This window comes from Lepidochelys olivacea (assembly GCF_965140295.1).
Source record: "Lepidochelys olivacea isolate rLepOli2 genome assembly, chromosome: 26".
NCBI classification, from domain to species: domain Eukaryota; kingdom Metazoa; phylum Chordata; order Testudines; family Cheloniidae; genus Lepidochelys; species Lepidochelys olivacea.
Genome location: NC_140436.1, coordinates 9102635 through 9124092, shown reverse-complemented (window position 1 = coordinate 9124092; position 21458 = coordinate 9102635). Strand labels below are relative to the sequence as shown.

Here is a 21458-nt window from a genome sequence, read left to right as displayed (position 1 = left end):
TTCATATAACACACAAATATTAAGGTAACCTATTACAGGCTAAGGTTGTAATTCTGCAAAGATTTTAATGTGTGCTTAACTTGGCATCAGTGAGATTGCTCACATATATCATGGGAAATATGTGCCTTTGTAGGATCATGGCATAAAACAGAGAGAAAATGGAACACAATGGAAAACCCCAAGAAGGGAATAACTTGTAGGGCTTTAAACAATTGTTGCTCTTACTTCTTGTTTGTTTGCTTCTTGTGGAGGGACTCTTTAGCAAGGGTTTGACTGCAGAGAGAATAGTGGCTTGGGGAAGTGGGACAAGAAGGGTATTCCATACCTAAAGAATGGCATAGAAATGAGAGGGTCAAGAGATGACTGAATCAAGGAGGCTGCCATTGTTAGCACCGAAACCCTTTGAAGGCATCATTCTAGATACGGCCAAAGATAATGATTCCCTTTATGATTAGTATTTGTTGAAGTATCTGAGAATGGACATAATGAATTTAGGTTCCTTGCACCCCTGTTCAACTGTTGTGCTTCCTGGTCTTTTTCTGCTAATTATGGTTAGGCTGCCATCTTACCCACTGCATGTGTCATGTTCACCAGTACAAATGGTGAACCTTCACTTCCTGCTAAATGCAGATGCTCCTGAAAAGGCTCTGTGTTTGCATGAGGAAATCGAATGGGGAGAAAGGTAATGTGGTTTTCTTTCATGAAATATTTCCCATGGAAAATGTTTCAATGTATAAGTGCTGAATTGTATGAAGGAGGTGAGAATTTTTAATGTTGTAGGGTACAGCAGCAGGCAGACGACGTCAAGCTCAAAGCGGTTGGAAGGTTGTCTGAGTGAAGACAGGGTAAGTCTTGGAAAGGTCCTCGGGATTTGGCCCAGTTGTAGGAATTGGTGCTTTGAGAAAGGAAGCCAATGCATTAGAATGTCAACAAAACACGAGAGAGGGATCTGTAGTTATACATGCTGTGGGCCAAATATTTAAGTGCTCAGTGTTTACAAATGAGGCCATGTTTTTAAATGAGCTCAGCTCCTGTTTAAGCATCATAGTAAGTGGCTAGATTTTCAAAAGCATCATCATGCTTCTGACAGTCTGGCCATATGTACTAGGTTGGCAGCTTCTGGATGTAGAACTGTCTTGAGAATCATATTAGGTCCTTGTTTAGGTATTTAAGTGGGAGCTGAACCTTCTAAAAATCTGGGCCAAACTGTGTGCACTGCTGAGCCCCTGGAAATCCCACTCTGTTGTTCGTTTCCTTTTGTATAAATCTGAATGAAAAACGGGGGTCTGAAATGATGGGGCCTTCAATTGCAAAGAAGAGTTGCTTGGGTTTTTTTAAAGAGTAAATGCATGAGGAGAAGTAGCTCAAGGTGGTGTCCCATGGCAGACTCCTCTCTGCCTCTTCCCACAGGAAAAGGCCTGATACTACAGACATCATCCAGTAGAGAGATCATTTCTCAGTGGTGATGCTCTGGAGAGAAGACCATGGCACTTTACATGGGCCCTGTTAGCAAGGTATATGAGCACCTCATGGTATTTAATCTCACAACATCCGTGTGAGGGAGGCCAGTGCTATTCTCCCCATTTTACAGATGGAGAATTGAGGCACACCGTGACTTGCCCAAGTTCCTACAGGAAGCCTGTGGTGGAGCAAGGAATTTGAACCTAGGTGTCCCAAGTCCATGGTGTACCCTAACCACTGGGCAACCCTTTCTGTCTAACCACGTTGCATCTGATAAGCTCTTGCCAATATTTAATCAATCAGAGGTTGATAATTAAATAACCTGCAGCTCTCAAAGTGCACCAAATCCTACCTTACTTATAAAACACTCCTGCACTGGTCAGAGGAAAATCACGGGTGTGGTTTCTCTTCCTATAATCATCCCCCCTCTTAGTATTAGAAATACCACGTGTGTTTTATACATGGTAAGGACTGATGAAACAGATAGGACACTGTATTGGAAAAGCTTTGTCCAAGAAGAAAAATACTTGCACTCCTATTATAATCACCCATGAAAAATCCCTGTGTTGGTGGAATTGTGCAGCTTGCCCTCTTCCTCTCTCACATCCTTTTCTCTCTTCCCCTTCTTCTCCCTCTGCTGCAGCCTGTGATGTGCTGCCAGTATTTTAACTATTTTTTTTTCCATTTTAAGCCCATGATGCAGCTCAGGCTAGAGGGAAAATGTTCACAGAAGAAGGGTGAAATTTGTGGAACCTATGAGTTTGTTTTTCCCTTGAAAAATAAAAATGCTTTCTGTAAAGAATGCAAACAAGCTCATTAGCACGTGTCCTGTGGCTGGAAATATTGTTCAGTTGTAGTTCTTGAATAACATACAGGGCCTGACACTCTCTGACACTATGGCTTGTTTGCTCCGCATTGCTCCTGCCAGCGTGAGGTGAATTTAAATGTAATTTACACCCACTGTACGGCTTCTGTACATTGCTAGTGAGGTGTAAAGGGGGCTCGGTGTCAATGAGAATAAGGCCTATTGAGTATAGCTCAGAGTTTGACTTCTGGAGTGAGGAGATGTGGCTTACAGTCGTCGTAGGAGGATCAGGAGAGTTGTCCTTCCCAGGAATGTTTTTTGAGATTTTCTGGAACTCTCTACAATCTGTACCATGCCAAAGGCTAACGTTTGCCTCTCATAGAGTGGCAAGGATGATTGTGTGTTACAGACTAGACAAGTGTATGCTGCATCCTTCCTTTTTTTTGGCTGGTCCACTGGAAGAGAAGTCTGTTGCCGGCACCCAGTGCCGAGAGGCTGAACAACAGCTTGAGTGGTTTGTTATCCGGTGTGCTACACCCAAGTCTACGACGATTTCCGATTGAGAGAGTTAGTTCTATAGCTCAAGTGGTAAAGATCTGTGCTAAGTTGCTGAAGGTCTGGGTTTCAGACCTTTCTCATGATCCAGGTAGGGTGGTCATTAGTATCCAAAGTGAGGCTGCACTCCACTGGTGATAAAGAAAGTGCCCAACCTTGCCTTCAAAATAGTGGTGAAGTTTTAACAGGGTCACATTTCTGCTGACGCCCTGAGCATCGAGGACTGGAACACGGACAGTAGAGTTCTGTTGTTGCCGTGATTGGGGCCTTGCCTTTCTCAGGAAAATGAGAAAACCAAATCCAACTGAAGGTTACCTTCATGTTATCCCCAGGTACCATTCCCATCTGATGATCGCAGAGTAGGTCTTCCAAATGAGGGATGCAACAGTGGTGTTCCAGCAAAGGTCTCCAAAACAGCAGCCACAACAGAGCACTGAGGGCCACTTGGAAATGGGCTATTAACTGGCTACTATTTCTGACTGAGATAATTTTGAGATTCCCATCTAAAACTCTGACTCTGAGTGACCGTTGTCCACGTGCTGTCTTTCTTTACATGAATGTGTGATGCTGTCCTAGTAGATGGGTCCCTTATCCTCTGTGTCCAGCTAAAGAACCTTTCTTCTAACTCATGGAGTAGTCATGTGACTTTTGAAGCTGAGACTCTAGGGTTCAAATCTCAGCTCTGCATGTGTGTGATAATTATCTATTGATCAATATCTGTAAATCATAACCCGTAGGAGTTACAGGCTTGAGTTACACAGAATAAATCTGTGATCAGTCCTCCATATTATAGATAAACATTTTGACATGAAAAATCCCTGTATGCTTTGTTTACAGCACCATTGACTTCCTGGTACTAGGTCATTTCAAGCCAGGTATTTTAGGACTGAACACAGATGGGTTGCAGTGGTAAACATTTCAGACACTAATCAGCTTTTATCACATCTGTCTGTGCTGCAGCCAAATAAGCTAGATTGCTTGTAGCCCTCCCTGTGTATATCAAAAAACAAAATGGATCAATTCCCAGGGAATTCCTAGGAGCTCCTGCCACTTTACCTAGCAGCGAGTTTACAGTTATCCAAGACCTGGAGTGTGGGGGCTGGGGAGTATTAGCCTATGTGGGTGGACTCTGTAATGAATTAGTTTTGCCTTGTTACCATGAAGCTGTGTGGGGAGAATGCACAAAGTGGAAAGCTCTAACTGCTGAAGATCTCAGCAGTATTCTTGCCAGGCTGTCTCTGAAAAGAAGGCACTGTGTATGCATGTCCAAGATGAGGGAAGGATGGAAAGGCCCAGGAGATAATGATGATCTATAATCAGCTACCGTGCCTGTGCTGTAGGGCCCTGGGCAATTGCCCTGCTTCCTACCCCATACCGCTGACCCGGGCTTTTAATCTTCTGAATATGCAGAAAAACAGTTGTTGTGGCACTGGTGGGCCATAGAACTTTTATAGCCTGTTGGAGGGGCTCAGAAAGAAAAAGGTTGAAAACCCCTGATGTAGCCATACGCTGAAATGTTGTTGGGTAGGACACGGGAAGTTCATAGTGATTAAAAATGCACTAAATCCTCTCTAAAAGCTTTGTGATTTAAGTCAGTATCTCTGATATCAAGATGAGTTCACCTATACAATGGTTCTTAATAGCATCATCTGAACTTGTTGGAAAGTTCTGTGTAGTTTAAAGGGGAAAAAAACCACTGAAAACTGGATTGGGGGATGCTTTCTAAGCATTGCGTTAAAGTGGTTTCATTCGAACAAGGTAAATTAAAAGAAAAAATACCTCAGTCTTTAAAAGTATGACAGCTACAAATATTAAAGTCCCTGGGAATAATGAGGACTAAATATGTATTTGCCATGTCGACCACTGGTTCTCAAACAGAGGTTTGGGGCCCCCCTGGGGGGGGGGCACGAGCTGGTTTCAGGGCGTCCGCAAAGCATGGCTGGCATTAGACGTGCTAGGGCCCAGGGCCGAAAGCTGAAACCCCACCATACAGGACTGCAGCCCGGGGCCCTGAGCTCCAGCACCTGGGGCTGAAGCCTGAGCAACTTAGTTTCATGGCGCCCTTTGTGGCGTGGTCCCATGGGCAGTTGCCCTGCTTCCTATCCCTTCATGCTAGCCGTAGCTTTTACATAGAGAAAAACAATTGTTGTGGCACAGGCGGGCTCTGGAGTTTGTTTAGCATGTTGAGGGGGGGCCTCAGAAAGGAAAAGGCTGAGAACTCCTGATATAGACGGTCTCAGCACAGAGAGGAAGGACCCTGGGGCCGTGAAGTCTGAACTGCCTTTGACAAGCGACTCTTTTGAGTGAGGCAAGGGGCATGTTGGCAAGACTTTTGTGTGGATTCTTGACCTAGTCGTTGCCCATTTTGTATCTGTTCTATAGCTATAAATTACCTACTTTTTGATATAGTACTTTTTATTTGTAGCTTTCAAAGCACTTTATTTTAGGTAAGTAGCATTATCCCCATTTTATACAAAAGGAAAACTGGGGCACAGAAGTGATACTTGCCGACTGTTACCGAGCAGGCTAGTGGCAGGACTGGAAATAGAGCTCAGTGCTCTTCGGTCATAGACCAGAGTCCTGTCTACCACCTCTTTAGTCTCAAGGCCTGACTACTTGTCTCCTTTCACTAATTCTGTATTCAGTTAAAGATAAAGAAACAAAGAAAGGTCTTTCTAAATTATTTCTTTGATCAGTGATGTACAAAACAAATTCCTTTTCCATTAAATAACACTGACATATGTTACATCTTCCAAATCGAGATGGTTCTAGGCCAAAACCCTACATTCAAGCGTTCCCAAACTGTGAGGAGTTTGTCAGGAAGAATCAAGAACTCAGGTCATGGGCGTTTGGCTCTTGGATCTGCCATTGACCTGCACCATAACTCACTTCTTGTCCATGCTTCTGTTTCTCCTCCCACCCTTTGTCTTACCTATGAAAATTGAGCTTTTTGCAGCAGGGACTCTCTTATTATGTGTTTCTACAGCACCGACAACAGTGGGGCTCCAATCTTGGCTGGAACTTCTAGGCACTTCTGTGGTACGGGTAATAATCATCCAGGCCTGGCCCCATCACATTACTGACTCCTTGTTCTTCATCCAAGGGTGTGCCTACACTACGGTTAGACATCGGCGGCTGGCCTGTGCCAGCTGACTTGGGCTTACGGGGCTTGGGCCGCAAAGCTTTTTAATTGTAGACATTTTGACTCAATAGCCTGCTTTTACTTTATACTACCATCTGCTACAAAGCGATAACGACTAGTTTTAAGTCAAGCTTGAAGGTAAAAGCTTGGGGGTAAGGGGAGAAGTTAAGTGTTACGTTCCATCCTCTAGTCCCCTCTGCTGAAAACAAGCAAGGAATTGGCAAGATGCTTCCAGATGTTCTTTCAGTGTGGTGTCGCTCCCCCATCTCCAGGTGCAGCATCTCTGAGTGCTGATCTCCAGTGGAACCCTACTAGTCCAACTACTCTCCAACTGATAATTTTGCTTACTTAAATCATGGCTAACTGATACGAGATTTTTTTTCCCCCTATCCACTCTAACCCCCTTATTTATCTGAGTGCTTTTGATATGAAATATAGGGTTGAACTTTGAGAATATGTGTGTTGACTGTGGTCCTCCTTAAAATAAACAAAACGAATCTTTTCAGTTGCCTGACAGATGGATCGATCCTTCATTACCAAGGTTTGCTGGGTAATATTCTATGGCCCATGTTATGCAGGAAATTAGACTAGATGATCCTAGTAGCCTTAACAATCTAGCTAGGTTTCTTTCCCTCTTTCTCGGTGAAATGCAAGTGCATGGAGCATAGTCATTTAATTCTTTCTTTCTTTCTTTCTTTCTTTCTTTCTTTCTTTCTTTCTTTCTTTCTTTCTTTCTTTCTTTCTTTCTTTCTTTCTTTCTTTCTTTCTTTCTTTCTTTCTTTCTTTCTTTCTTTCTTTCTTTCTTTCTTTAAATGTCTCCCTACTCTATAGTATCTGAGTGCTTCCTAATGATTTAAAAATGGAAATTAAAATAACTGTCTTTCTTCCTTGTCAGTCTGTGGGAGAAAGAGCTTCATTTGTCGGTAGGGAATTTTATTGTTTGTCTTGTCTGTGTGCATGTAAATAAGTGTTCTCTGTGTGAGAAGAACGAAATGAGGGAAAGGTAAACTGAACAACTGAGTTTTGATTTTGATTCTTACATTGTCGAGTTCTATTGTCATGCAGTTTGTCTCTATACTAGTTTAAACAACACTACAGAATGTTATAGACTCCTAGACTTCAAGGTCAGAAGGGACCTTCGTGATCATCTAGTTTGACCTCGTGCACATTGCAGGCCATAGAACCTCACCCACTTCTAACCTCTGGCTGAGTTACTGAAGTCCTCAAATCATGGGTTAAAGATTTCAAGTTACAGAGAATTCACCATTTACACTCGTTTAAACCTGCAAGTAACCCATGCCCCATGCTACAGAGGAAGGCAAAAAAAAAAAACCAAAACAAAACCCAGGGTCTCAGCCAATCTGACCTGGGGGAAAATTCCTTCCTGACCCCAAATATGGTGATCAGTTAGACCCTGAGGGATGTGGGCAAGACCCACCAGCCAGACACTTGGGAAAGAATTCTCTGCAGTAGCTCAGAGTCCTCCCCATCTAGTGTCCCATCTCTATCAGTTGGGGATTATTTTTGCTTCTGGCAGTTGCCAATGGGCTACATGCCATTGTAGGCAATCTCATCATACTATCCCCTCTACAAACGTATCAAGCTCAATCGTGAATCCAGTTAGACTTTTTTTCCCCACTGCTCCCCTTGGAAGGCTGTTCCAGAGCTTCACTGCTCAGATAGTTAGAAACCTTGGCCTGATTTGCAAGTTTTTAAGTGTCTGTGCTGAATGTTACATTTATTGTGGGTGTGTTGTGTGTCCTTGACTTCACTGCAAAGGGCAGAACACAGATCCAGTGTGCAAAAATTTTCAAGTACGATCAATAGGTTTAACACAGTGGTTTTCCACCTTTTTTTTTTTCATTTAGTAATACATTTTCATTCCCTAATACATTTTGAACGGAGGTGTGGACAACCTTTGGAAATCTTAGACGTAGACTGCAGACCCCCATGTTGAAAACCACTGATATAATATATTTTCAGAAAAGCACATTGTATGATCTTATTAAAAGAGACCTTCATCCTGAGTTTATGCAAAGACAATGAGACAAAAAATAATGAAATTTCTGCCCTAAGCCGGGTTATATCTCACATACACTCTACCCATTTCAATAAACAAGCCACTGGATTGAAATTCTTTAGTTCAGAAGAAAGAGACTCCTCAGATGCTATTTAACAAGCCTGCAATAGAAAGTTAATAAAAAAGGGAGAAACGAGTTTAAGCACTGCACAAAAACTCAATATAATCATATTATTTTTATTTTTATTACCATTACTATTAAGGTACTGACTAAAAGCTCCAGCTGAAATCATTGAACTAGGCACTGTACAAACATGTAATAAGAGCGCATTGGAGCACTGACGATCTGCGTAAACAAGAATGACACAGGATGGGAAGGGAAACGGACACACGAGGTAATGTGAATTGTCCAGCGTGACACAACAGCTCAGTGGGAGAAGCAGGAATAGAACCCAACTTTTCAGAGACCTTTTCCAGTGCCTTAGCCGAGGGACCACTCTGCTTTTCACACTTGTATGTCCATTGAACTTGTTTAATTGAAGGTCCATCCCACAACTGGGACCAAGACAAATTGGAGGATTGGACCAAAAGAAATCTGATGAGGTTCAACAAGGACAAGTGCATAGTCCTGCACTTAGGACGGAAGAATCCAATACATCGCTACAGACTAGGGACCGAATGGCTCGGCAGCAGTTCTGCAGAAAAGGACCTAGGGGTTACAGTGGATGAGAAGCTGGATATGAGTCAACAGTGTGCCCTTGTTGCCAAGAAGGCCAATGGCATTTTGGGGTGTATAAGTAGGGGCATAGTGAGCAGATCGAGGGACGTGATCGTCCCCCTCTATTTGACATTGGTGAGGCCTCATCTGGAGTACTGTGTCCAGTTTTGGGCCCCACGCTACAAGAAGGATGTGGAAAAATTGGAGAGAGTCCAGCGAAGGGCAACAAAAATGATTAGGGGTCTGGAACACATGACTTATGAGGAGAGGCTGAGGGAACTGGGATTGTTTAGTCTGGGGAAGAGAAGAATGAAGGGGGATTTGATAGCTGCTTTTAACTACCTGAGAGGTGGATCCAAAGAGGATGGATCTAGACTATTCTCAGTGATAGCAGATGACAGGACAAGGAGTAATGGTCTCAAGTTGCAGTGGGGGAGATTTAGGTTGGATATTAGGAAAAACTTTTTCACTAGGAGGGTGGTGAAACACTGGAATGCGTTGCCTAGGGAGGTGGTGGAATCCCCTTCCTTAGAAGTTTTTAAGGTCAGGCTTGACAAAGCCCTGGCTGGGATGGTTTACTTGAGGATTGGTCCTGCTCTGGGCGGGGGGTTGGACTGGATGGCCTCCGGAGGTCCCTTCCAGTTCTGATATTCTATGATTCTATGAAATGGGATGGAAGTAAGATGGGGAAATAAAGACAGAGTATCAGAGGGTGGTGAAGCACTGGAATGGTTTACCTAGGGAGATGGTGGAATCTCCATCCTTAAACGTTTTTAAGGTCAGGCTTGACAGAGCCCTGGCTGGGATGATTTAGTTGGGGTTGGTCCTGCTTTGAAAAGGGGGTTGGACTAGATGACCTCCGGAGGTCCCTTCCAACCCTAATATTCTATGATTCTATGATTGCAGAGAGTCAGCACAAGGGCTATTTGTCACTGGAGTGGTGCCTGTCAAGCCCTCTTCACAAAGGTGAATTTCACTCAGAACACCTTGCTTCTCACTTTATCCTAACCCTGATTTTTCCAGATATTGTAGACATGTACAGCACCTTTGCTAGATTTGAGCTGTTTTCCCTTTTTCTCAAACTTGGTTCTCATTTTTAAAAATAGCTCTCCCTTATACTTGAAGACCTCCAAAATCCCAAATGCCTGTTCAGTGCTCTGAGTCGTTACTATCGATCCGTCGAATTATCATTGTGCCTTGATGGATGATTTAAAAGAAACCAGGGCCAGCAAATTCCTGCCCTGGTTCCACTAGCGTTTGTTAATGTTTTAAATTATCATGAATCTGAAATGTGCTACTTTTAAAATTTAGAGTGATGTGATTGCCTGAAGCCTCTCCATGTGTTAATTAAATCATCATAATTGTAGTTTCTAGAGACTGACAGGTTATAAATAGTCTATACCCGCCTCCCCAAAGCAATTTGGTATGAATGACAAGTAAAACTACTATTGTTTAAACTGTACATCAGACACGAGTCCTTCCGATTTTAGACTCTATATCTTGACTGTTATTTCATTGTCCTGAAATAATCAACGGTGCCTTTCTTAAAGGCTGGGCAATTACATTGTTCTTTATGGACATTATGCAAAATGAGGCAACTTATGTTCAGGGTCAACGTCATCCATTTAATTTGACAGGTTGTATGATGAGAAGAACTGAGGATCAGGATTTCACAGGCAGGTTCCTCTACCCAAGAAGGGACCTAATCCAACCCGTTGTAAATGGCAGAGAAGGAACCATCATTCTAAGCAAATTAGTAAATAGACTAGAAACAAGTAGGAGCTTCTATCCTCCTCATCTTCTTTTCCAGGGAAGACAGAATGGTAGAGTTACATGAAACCCAAGCAGCTTTGGTTGGCATGGGGTATCGTGACAATCACTGTGCAAAGTTTTTCCTTCACTTTTGATCCATATTGATTTTCACCATATCATTTTATCTAGAGTAGGTGAGAAAGCACTGAAAAGTATAATTGCTTCGAACATGAGCTTTCAGCACATGTTCTATGCCTTGCCACCCACAGTCATTTGACAAATGCCAGTTAGAATCTTAGAAGCCACAGTGCTATGGATTAGGTGGATGATGCCAAAACTGTTTTGCTGACATGCCTGGTAGGTTTTTGCTGAACAGTATTGTACAGACACTTGTACCCCATAGGGATAGCTTGCCTTTATTATATTCAACAATAATGGAAGGAACCTACAGGCCTGTATCCTGTAAGACATTGGCCTCAGCACTTAGCATAAGGCTTGAGGCCTATGGATTTTGGCATAGATAAATGACCCAATGGTAACACCTAAGTTTTGGAGAACTGGAAATAGAGTGTAAGGGGCATTTTGTGCATAATGGCATCATCATCCAACTACAGAAACATGAGCTAACACCAGCTTTTGGAAAGTTTGGGAAAGAACATCCAACCACAAGCATGCCATGGCAACGGATTGACATGTGATGATAAATTCAGAACATTAATATACTAGCCTATAGTATAAAAGTTGCATCCTAGCCTGCGGGCAGTAGGGGAGAGAGATGTAGCCTGTCGGAGGTGCCAGAATGTTGGCCACTGGTGGTGAGGGGGAAGGTGATGGGGATGAAGAAGATGTGGCGAACATTTCAGTTTGTGCTGCAAGGGATGGTGTGAGGATATGGAGGTGCAGATGTACATTCTGTAGTATCTCTACCTACCTTCCTGAGTCGGAGTGTTTGTGACTATGCTAAATGTATTTATCAACTATTTGTAAATAGAGAAGAGTTCCTATTGTGTGAGTGTTGCAAGTGTGCACACCGGGGCTCCCAGCTATATAATAATTTGAATAATACTGGGCCTGGTCTTGGGATGTGAACCTGTCAAGCCTCAAAGTGATAACTGGGGATTCTTAAGTAATCAATACAATTAATATATAATCTATAGGTCAGGCCACAGTGGCTAGATCAAAAAATTGCAAAGTAACACAAGGCAACTTGCCACGTGCCTCGGAGATTAATTCTGAGCTCTAGGCTTGAATTCATGGAATAAATTAGGGCCACATTTTAGCGCCTTGCTGTGGCCCTTTTTGCCACTCCAATGGTGAAAAGTAACCATAAAGCTGGCTTAATTTGTCATTTCAGAGTTTACCCATTCAGGGGCATGACCAGAACATCTTGCCTGTATAAAGGACCGTCCAGGGACATTACCCGCCAGCATAAGTTAGAGCAGCCAGGTAGGAGGAGGAGGACAAAGCTCTCTAAGGGTTAAAGCCCTCCATTCAGTTGCCTGTGCATCTCACCTAATGTTCAGAGTATTATAGGTTTCCACAGCTTTACCTGCAAACCAAGCACAAGGTTAGCTGGGGGGAGGGGGCAGCGATTACCAACCCAGGAGAAGTGATATGATGGAAGGCACGTGCCGTGAGGCTTTTGGTCTGCTGACTCTTACGGTATTGAAACTACTGGGAGCTGGTGTGAAAATCAGCTGTAATGTAGCTCCCCTGCCTTTGGTCAAGATAAAAATGAGTGAAGGTCTGTTGGAGATCCCTAACCTGTCATGTTCAACACACGCTCATTCTGGAAGAGTGGCCATTGCAGGGATCTTCTGACTGAATGTGCCTTGCTTATTACGTCTCTCAGCAGGCGAGTGACCCTTTCTCATCCCCTCGTCACTTCACTTGTAGAATTATGCATAAGTTTTGCTAGGAATCCTGGAACTGTCACTTGAGTATTCTATTCTTCTGCCAAACTGGAAGCCTATCCCTGTGCTTAGTGAACCCAGCCTTGGTAATATGTCTCGGCTTGATGAGAGAGCAGGCACAACTCTGCAGTTTCCGCTGTTTATGCTGTGGGGCTGAACCACAGTTGGTCCAGACTGGAAGATGTTTGGGGATAAAGGTGCACAGGGGCGTGTTATCTTCTTCGGGAAAACTTCGTGCGAAGCTGGAGTGGGATGGTGTATATTCACCATAGCGCCACACCTGTCCCACTAACTCCTCCCCCAGAGCTGCCTCGTCTCTACCCCCTCCCTCAGCATGGATCGCAGATCCTATGGAGAGGGCTCAGTAAGGTCACTGATTGTGCCACAACCTTTCTGTCCATGTCCAGAGGATACCCTCTATTTGTGGACCTGGAAGGCAGCATGGTGCAAAACATTGACTGAGACCTGAGGTTTATTCCAGCTGCTGCCATTAGCCTGCAGTATGAGTTTGGCCAAATCATGTCAGGGTAAACTTTCAAAAGCACAAATGGGAGTTAGGTGCCCAACTCCCATGGACTTTCAATGGGACTTTGCTATTTAGACTATTTCTATTGACAATAGCAACCAAGAGACATGAATAAGAGAATATCTTCCATTATCCATTACATCTAATGAAGACCAAAAGAGGGGACAATTTACTCTGATAAAGATAATAGATTCATAAACTTTCAATGGGACTTGGGCACCTAAACTGCCCTTTGTGCCTCTGAAGACCTCTCCCTTCCCCTCTGTGACTTTTTTCCTCTCCCACCCTTTTTGGGTCTTGTCTGTTTAGACTGCAAGTTCTTTGAGATAGAGATTCTCTTGCTTTGTGCACAGACAGCACCTCACACAATGGGACTCTGATTTTGATTAGGGGTCTGTCTCGAGGGCTTAATGTGATATAATCTGGACCCTGGATAGATGCCTATCGAATCATTTTTTGTTCTTGTGGTCAAAGGCTGCCTGATGTGGGCTGCTTTGTCTTAGTCTGTTGTTTTGGTGCCTATTTAGCTCTTTTAAAAACGTCTACACTGCATTCAGATGTAGCCGAGACTGGCTTGCAGCACCTCAAGTGCCTTCTCCAGCGACTTTCTGCAGTGCAGTAAAATTGCGTGATTTTAATGACTTTCTAACCCATTCCTTTCCCCAACATTATCATTCTCTTTCCCAGAACCTCTCAATCATACATGAGGCTTTTGATTTAAAAAAAGCCGCACTGATGTCCCATGCAAAGTGAAATGGGGAAATAAAGGTAGCTCTTGTCCGGCCACATTTGGAACAAGAACTGGACAAATCCGACCAGGAGTCAAGTTACGGGCATTTCACACGTGCACAAATTTGCATCTGTAAACCAAACCTACAGTGCTGGTTTTTTCCTTCATCGTTCGCCTTTATTTGTTCAACCTACTGAGAGACCCAAAGTGCCAAAAACATTCTGCACCCTGCCAGATTCACCTTGTGATGTTTATTATCGATCCCCAAGCATTTATTACATTCATTAGTCTTCAGGAGGTAAGTCCGCTCTTTATTTTATTTTTTTATTTGACTAGATCAGAGATTAGACGTCTCATCATTGATCCAGATGAAAACTTTTTCTATTGACAATAGTAACCAAGAAACATGAATAGGAGAATATCTTCCAGTATCTATTACATCTAATGAAGACCGAAAGAGGGGACATTATCTGATAAAGATAATAGATTCATAGATTTTTAAGGCCAAAAGGGACAATTAGATCTTCTGGTCTGACCACCTGTGCACACAGGCCCTTAGAATTTCACCGTTACCCCTATATTGAGCCCAATGGCTTATATGTGACTAAAGCATATCTTCCCAGAAAGGCATCCAGTTTTGATTTGAAGTCATGTAGAGAAGGAGAACTCACCACTTCCCTTGGCAGTTTGTTCAAATGGTTAATCACTCTCACTGTTAAAAATGGGTTAAATCCTCTTGCTTTTTCTTATATTGCCCCCCATAAGGCTGCTTGGGTAGAGGTCCTGTCTTCCTGTTTCTATACTGATCTGTAAAGTGCCTAGAGTGCTGTTTGCCCTGTAGTAATAAATAATATCTTATTTTATTTTATAATACATCACATCCATAACCTTGGTTTTCCATAAGCATTTGGAATAAAGGTGATAGCCTGATCATTTTAATGGAAGCATGAGGTATGTCTGGATCTCTTCTGCCTAAAAGTGATGACAAACCATAGTCTTTAAAGTAGATGTGTTGTGTGTATTTACATATAGGGAGGCAGTGTAGCCCAGTAGATCATAGAATCTTAGGGTTGGAAGGGACCTCAGGAGGTCATCTAGTCCAACCCCCTGCTCAAAGCAGGACCAATCCCCAGGTTTTTTTGCCCCCAAATGGCCCCCTCAAGGACTGCACTTACAACCCTGGGTTTAGCAGGCCAATGCTCAACCCACTGAGCTATTCCCCACCCCCCCACCTTGCACCAAGACTGGGACTCGGGAGACACTGGTTCAATTTCTGTGTCTGGTTGACTGGGTGACTTCGGGCAAGTCACTTCCACTTTCTGTGCCTTAGTTTCCCCAGATGTAAAATGAATTGTGGGCTGTGATGCTTTGAGGGTCACCCAGACCAATAAGGTGTTCTTTCACCACCTGCCCTGTAATCCTGGGTGCTTCTGTGCTGTGCACCTCTGGCTCAGAGCCCTGACATCAGCAGTGTGCTTACAGTGCAGCAGTCGCACCTTGGCTTCCACCACCCCAGTTACTCCTTGCAGGGTGACACCAGCAGCCCTTCCAATCATAGGTGAGGGTGGTCCGGGGCTGGATAGTGACTCCTTTATCAAGTGCTTCGGGATGTGTGAATGAAAAGCACTGTATTTGGACTATTATTTTATATATATATATAAGATGAAGTCAGTGGCTGATTTACTCCAGTTGAATATCTGATCCATATATCTGAAATGAAATGAAAACTAACTTATTATGTTACAGTAGCATCTAGAAGCCCTAGTCATGGACCAGGACCCCATTGTGCAAGGTGCTGTACGAACAGAGCACAAAACACAGTCCCTGCCCCAAGGAGCTTACAATTTTTGTTGCAGCTCAACTAGTGCCTTCATAAATATATATTAACACAAACACACACACACACATTTCTCTGTGTGGGTGTGTGTGTGTGTGGGTGTGTGTGTATATATATATATATATATATATATATATATATATACACAAAACATTTTGATAGAGTGCACATAGTAGTAACTTGCCAATACAAAAGAGGAGTCCCTCTTCCTAACCTGTATCCCTGAGTCGTACCACAGCACACAGAGGCAGATTAAAATCAAAACTGATTTGATGTCTTAAATAGAATTTAAATAGTATTTGGTAGCCCAACAATATACAAGAAGCAGGTCATTGGGATACCAGTGCAGAACATTCTCTTGTAATGCCAGAACTGTAAAGCATTACATTTCCATGGGAAGCAAATTTAAGAAAGTCAGAGTTTATGACTTAGTATACAACTTGCTTTCAAGGTCTGGAATGTTTTAACAAAATAATTGCAGATCTTATTGCATGCATCCATCCATAGGAAGGACTACAAATTGATTCAATGATTTTTTTTCTTTGTTTAAAAAACTGTAGCCTGTCAGGATCTGTGAATGTCCATGGATTTGGGATTATCATTATACAGAATGTATTAGTTTCACAAGAGCACTCAGGACCCAGTTAGGATCCAGGCACCCTTGTTGTTTGTATTGCAACAATATCTAGAGGCTCTAACTGAAATCAGGGCCCTATTGTGGTAGGTGTTGTACACACACACAATGAGAGAAGGAGTACTTGTGGCACCTTAGAGACTAACCAATTTATTTGAGCATAAGCTTTCGTGAGCTACAGCTCACTTCATCGGATGCACAAAAGTTTATGCTCAAATAAATTGGTTAGTCTCTAAGGTGCCACAAGTCCTCCTTTTCTTTTTGCGAATACAGACTAACACGGCTGCTACTCTGAAACACAATAAGAGGTAGTCCCTGCTTCAAAGAGTTTACAACTAAATAACCGACAATACAAAGGGTGAGAGAGGGCGCAGAAGTGAAATTACTCCTCCAAGGTCACATAGCAGGTGAGGAGCTGAGCCAGATTAGAACAGACTTGTTGACTCTCAAAGAAGTGCCTTATCCACTTGGATACACTGCCCCATTGAACATGACGCTGTCCAAACAGAATGCAGTCCATGCTACGAGTTTATAATCTAAATGGGAAATTCTTGGCTGGGGGAGGGGAAGAAACGGCCTGTTCCCAGCCTTATTTCATGAGGATTCTGGATTCTAAATGTCTCCTGCATATAGACCGACTCTACCCATATGCAAATGACAGTTATGTTTATGGATACTTCTTGATGATGAAGCCTGCTACATCAAGAAAACGGAATTTAGGAGCTTAAGGCACTTCATTACTCCTGAAAAAAATCCCATTTATATACATTTACATGATGATGGTGCAAATAAATACCTTGTTACCTCTGTAACTTCAGATACCAAGATGTAAGTATAGTTTTGTGGCTGGATTCTGTCCGCTGTGGAGTTCCACTGATTCTCAGAGGGAATCAAAGAGGTTCAAGTCATTACAGGATTGGGCCCTTTCCCCATTAATGCTTTTAAAAGATGTTTTTGCTCTCCGTTGTTTTTGGGTTTTGGGGTTTTTTTAAAGATCCTCAAACACAAAAAGCAAATGATGCATCGGATATTTGCATATACTCTTCTGGGATTATATCCAACCAAATGTATATATTACATTGTTTTATGGCTTTATTTTATTTTATTTTTTACTCCCACCATGTTTCCGACAAAGCTGATCATAATCACAGCGTCACCTGCAACAAGGCGGGCTGTCATTTTTCATCCTCCGAAAGCCTATACCGGTGATGATGCAGTTTTCAGTTGTCTCTGTCAATCAGTTGAGCGCTTGAGTGTGTATTCCAGGAAAGCTGAGTTTGGTACCTCATCTCTGTCACACGTGTACATTCCATCACCTGCTCATCTAAGAGCAATGGGTAGGTATGTGGGAATGCATTTGGTCTTCTAGCATGTCCCTGTCCAAATGGAATTCACTGGGATGCATGCAATTAAATGGATCCCCAGGGTGAAATTGTACTGATAGGTAAACTGTACTCGGCAATGTGTCTCTTCAAGCTAATAGGTCCTCCTGGAAGCAGAACTCAATGGGGTGGATTTGAGGGGCCTGTGAAAGGGGTTGGAACCAGTGAGTAGCTCACAGCTCAGCTCTGAAGTGACTCGGGGTGGGCCAGCGGTCAAATGGGACATCTGCTTGTGCATAAAATTTCCCATCTTCTCTCTCCCGCATCTTCCAGTGGATAAAACTCGCGACTTAGACTTAGAGTCTATTCCCATCTCTGCCACTGATCAGCTGTTGGACATTGGTCAAGTCACTTCCCCTCTCTCTGACTATTTCCCCAGATGTACAATGGGAATAATGAGCAATGAGACTTACACGTGGTTCTTAAGCACTTTCAGATCTGCATATGAATTATTATATGTATTACAATATATACATATTAAATTATAATAAAATTATATCGTTCCTTTCCCTACAGAGCCCTCCTAAGTATATATGGAGGCTGTGTGCTGGATAGCGAGCTGGTCAGAAAACATTTGTTATTCCCATGCATTTTTCAACAAAAATGGAAAGGTTTTCAACAATTTATTTGCTTCAAAAGTGGTAGATTTTTCTTGAAAGAAAAGGAAACCCCAAAATAAAATATGACTTGGTTTTCAGGAATTAAAAACTGAAAACCCAGTTTTTTCAGTTTCTGTTCTCTAAATAATAACCCTTTTTCTTGGAAATTTCCATTCTGAAGAAAAATCAGTCTTCATTTAAAAATATATAAATCAAACAACAAATCCTATCAGTCCAGTAGTATTAGTTGAATTTAAGCCTCAAAAAGATAAGTATCTTTATTTATTTTCATTATTATTTGTAGTGTGGTTATGCCTCAAAGCCCCAGTTGTAGATTAAGGCCCAATTGTGCAAGGCGCTGTACAAACAATGAGCAAACAGATGGTCCCAGCCCCAGAGAGCTTCCAATCTAAGTTTTACATTTCTGCTTTAAGAAGCAGCATATTAGTTCATAGCTAAACAGTAGTAATTAATTTATTCCCCTAAAATGTATGTCAGGGAGACAACACACATGACACAAATGACTCTCCCTCCTCAAGAAGCATTATCTTTTCCTCCTCTGACTTCACCTCACCCCCAAAAACAGGGGCATATAAGAATAGTTGTGATCCTTTCTGATGCACAAACCATGAGCAGAACCGCTTTATATCTCATCCCCTCTGCTATCTTAAATAATTAACTATCTATAAAAACTAGTAGGACAATTGAATTCTGCTCCAGGAAAATAAGGAAGTCACTTGCTGCTGCTTCTTTATTATTGATAATTGCAATATTTTGATTTACAACCCAGCACTATACTATTTCCCATCTATTTAGTGGTAGTACCTTTACTGAAGCTTATTATTTCAGCTATATAAGTTTTTAGTTATTGAATTTTACCTTAGATTTCATGTAGGGTGTTTCGTTTCCTTCTTTCCCTTCTGCACCCCATTGTCCTGTCTAAAGCAAGCTCTTATTTTTACCACTGTGTAACTGCAGCTTTCGTCTCCTAGCCCTACGAAAGAGAACATCTGTGAAGCTTGCAGTTTTGTCCACTGTCCATGCCGTTGTGTGGAAGTTTTCCCTCTGCTGAACCCTGCCCTCTGCAGTCTCTTCACAGAATGGTTCTACAATTGCAGCAACACGTTTCCTCCCGCACTAATGCCTCCGCAGCAGCTTTGACTCCAGGCCAACATTTATAATATAGAAAGGAAAGAAAGAAAGATGGATATTAAAAGCAGCCTGAGTCAAATAATGTTCCATGCTGTGTTAGAGCACCTTTCTCGAGCACAGAGGGCTCTTATGATGGCCTATTAATCAAGGAACAAATTCAAGCTTCAGAATGAGCCCCTGATAAACATATCTGAATGCTGTGGGTAAAAAAGAGTGAGTCTCAAACATGAAGTTATTTCACAATGAGTGTGTGTGTGTGTGTATTTTTACCAAAAAGCAGCAGAATAGAAATGGAAGGTGGATTTGTGATTTACACCTGCCACTTACATTCAAAAAGTGTAATTTGAAATCAGAAATGTGTCGCCTTAAGTGAAAACAATTATTTAAGGCAAACAATGTGTCAGGGTGACACATCTGGCACCTGGATTTAATATGTTGCATACAACGTACAGCACTGGCAAGGAGGAGGGTTGGTTTTTTTGGGGTTTTTTTTTATGACTTTACAAATATTGCTATGTCCCTAGAGGCAATCAGATGTTACGGTGATATTAAAAAAAACCCTACACGGATAGTCATAGGCGCTGGAACTAAGGGTGCCGGGGGAGCTGCCGCACCCCCTGGTTTCGAGTGGTTTCCATCATATCCAGGGTTTACAGTTTGGTTCAATGGCTCTCAGCACCCCCACGATACAAATTGTCCCAGCACCCCTGCAGACAGTCAGGTGTATGGATGGAGAAGTAAATCACTGGAGTAGAGTAAAACAAAATTGAGATTCAATATAATTTATAGAGGGCTAATCCCAAACCCATCAAAATCCAAGGAAAGAGATCCAGTGACTTCATTGGGTTTTGTATTGGGTTTTTGTTGGTTCATTGGTTTCTGTATTTGTATTGTATTGTTCATTGGGTTTTGCCTGAAACCACTGAGTTGAATGTTGACTCCTACATGGTTCGAAGCAACAGTCACTAGGCATTCCTGCAGGGCAGGTGTGACACTCCATTGGTTGCTGAGAACAAGGCTCTTGCACCAAGAGTGGCAATATGGTATAAAAGGAAAGGGAGAAGGCCAGACATGGATTTGCTGAAGGAGCAGGCAAAGGAGTAAAGAGGGACAGCATCCATGAGACTTGCTAGAGGAGGTCCACAGAGGGCTTTAAAAATGAGGGCAAGTTTGATTTGGATATAGAAATGAACTGAGAGCCAACAGAGTGCTGAGAGCCTGGAGGTGCCATCAGACAGAAGAGATTCCTATCAAAGCTGTCACCTTTAACAGCATAGTTGTTCATTTAGACACTACCACAGAGAGATTTCTCGGGGCAGGGGGCGAGGTGGGGGTTGACCTTTGTTCTGCCAATAAACATTGCAATGGCAAGGCTCCCCAGAGCCCTCTTCAATCTCCATGGTTTCTCCTTGACTATAGGCAGAGCAATACAAGCAGTCGTGTCTGCACTTTACGAGTACCAAGTCATGGAAATAATTCATGGCTTAGGTACGGTATGCATTTGCCATTTCCTGCTCAAATGAGCACCCCGCACTTTTTAGCTTCTGGATTTCTTGGCCCAAATTTTCCAAACTTGGCAATTACCTTGTAGGTCCGTCACACCTTTAGGGCTGCATTTGTGCAAAGTATGTCCTCGCATACATATTTGCATGTGCACATGCCAGGCTTGCAGATGCTGCACATTTTGCAGGCCAGAATGGATGACTTTTTTTCAAAATGAATTCCATCATGTTTCGAGGCCTGTATTTGCATATCTAATACCCTTGTGGAAATCTGTGATCCAAATGAATTATAGGTAGGGTTGTAAAAGCAGCTGGCACTGGTCTAACTCTGCTCCCACTGACATTAATAATAAAACTTCCATAGACTTCAATGGAAGCAGATTTCAGAGTAACAGCCATGTTAGTCTGTATCCACAAAAAGAAAAGGAGTACTTGTGGCACCTTAGCGACTAACCAATTTATTTGAGCATGAGCTTTCGTGAGCTACAGCTCACTTCATCGGATGCGTACTGTGGAAAGTGTAGAAGTTCTTTTTATACACACAAAGCATGAAAAAATGGGTGTTTACCACTACAAAAGGTTTTCTCTCCCCCCACCCCACTCTCCTGCTGGTAATAGCTTATCTAAAGTGATCACTCTCCTTACAATGTGTATGATAATCAAGTTGGGCCATTTCCAGCACAAATCCAGGGTTTAACAAGAACGTCTGAGAAATGGAGGGGGGGGTAGG

At 42.6% G+C, this 21458-nt stretch overlaps 1 protein-coding gene across 3 annotated transcripts in view; it reads left to right on the top strand.

Annotated features, from left to right (window-relative positions):
• LRRTM4 (leucine rich repeat transmembrane neuronal 4) overlaps nucleotides 1–21458 on the top strand; it is a 991574-nt gene that overhangs the window by 606074 nt on the left and 364042 nt on the right. The window lies entirely within an intron of this gene.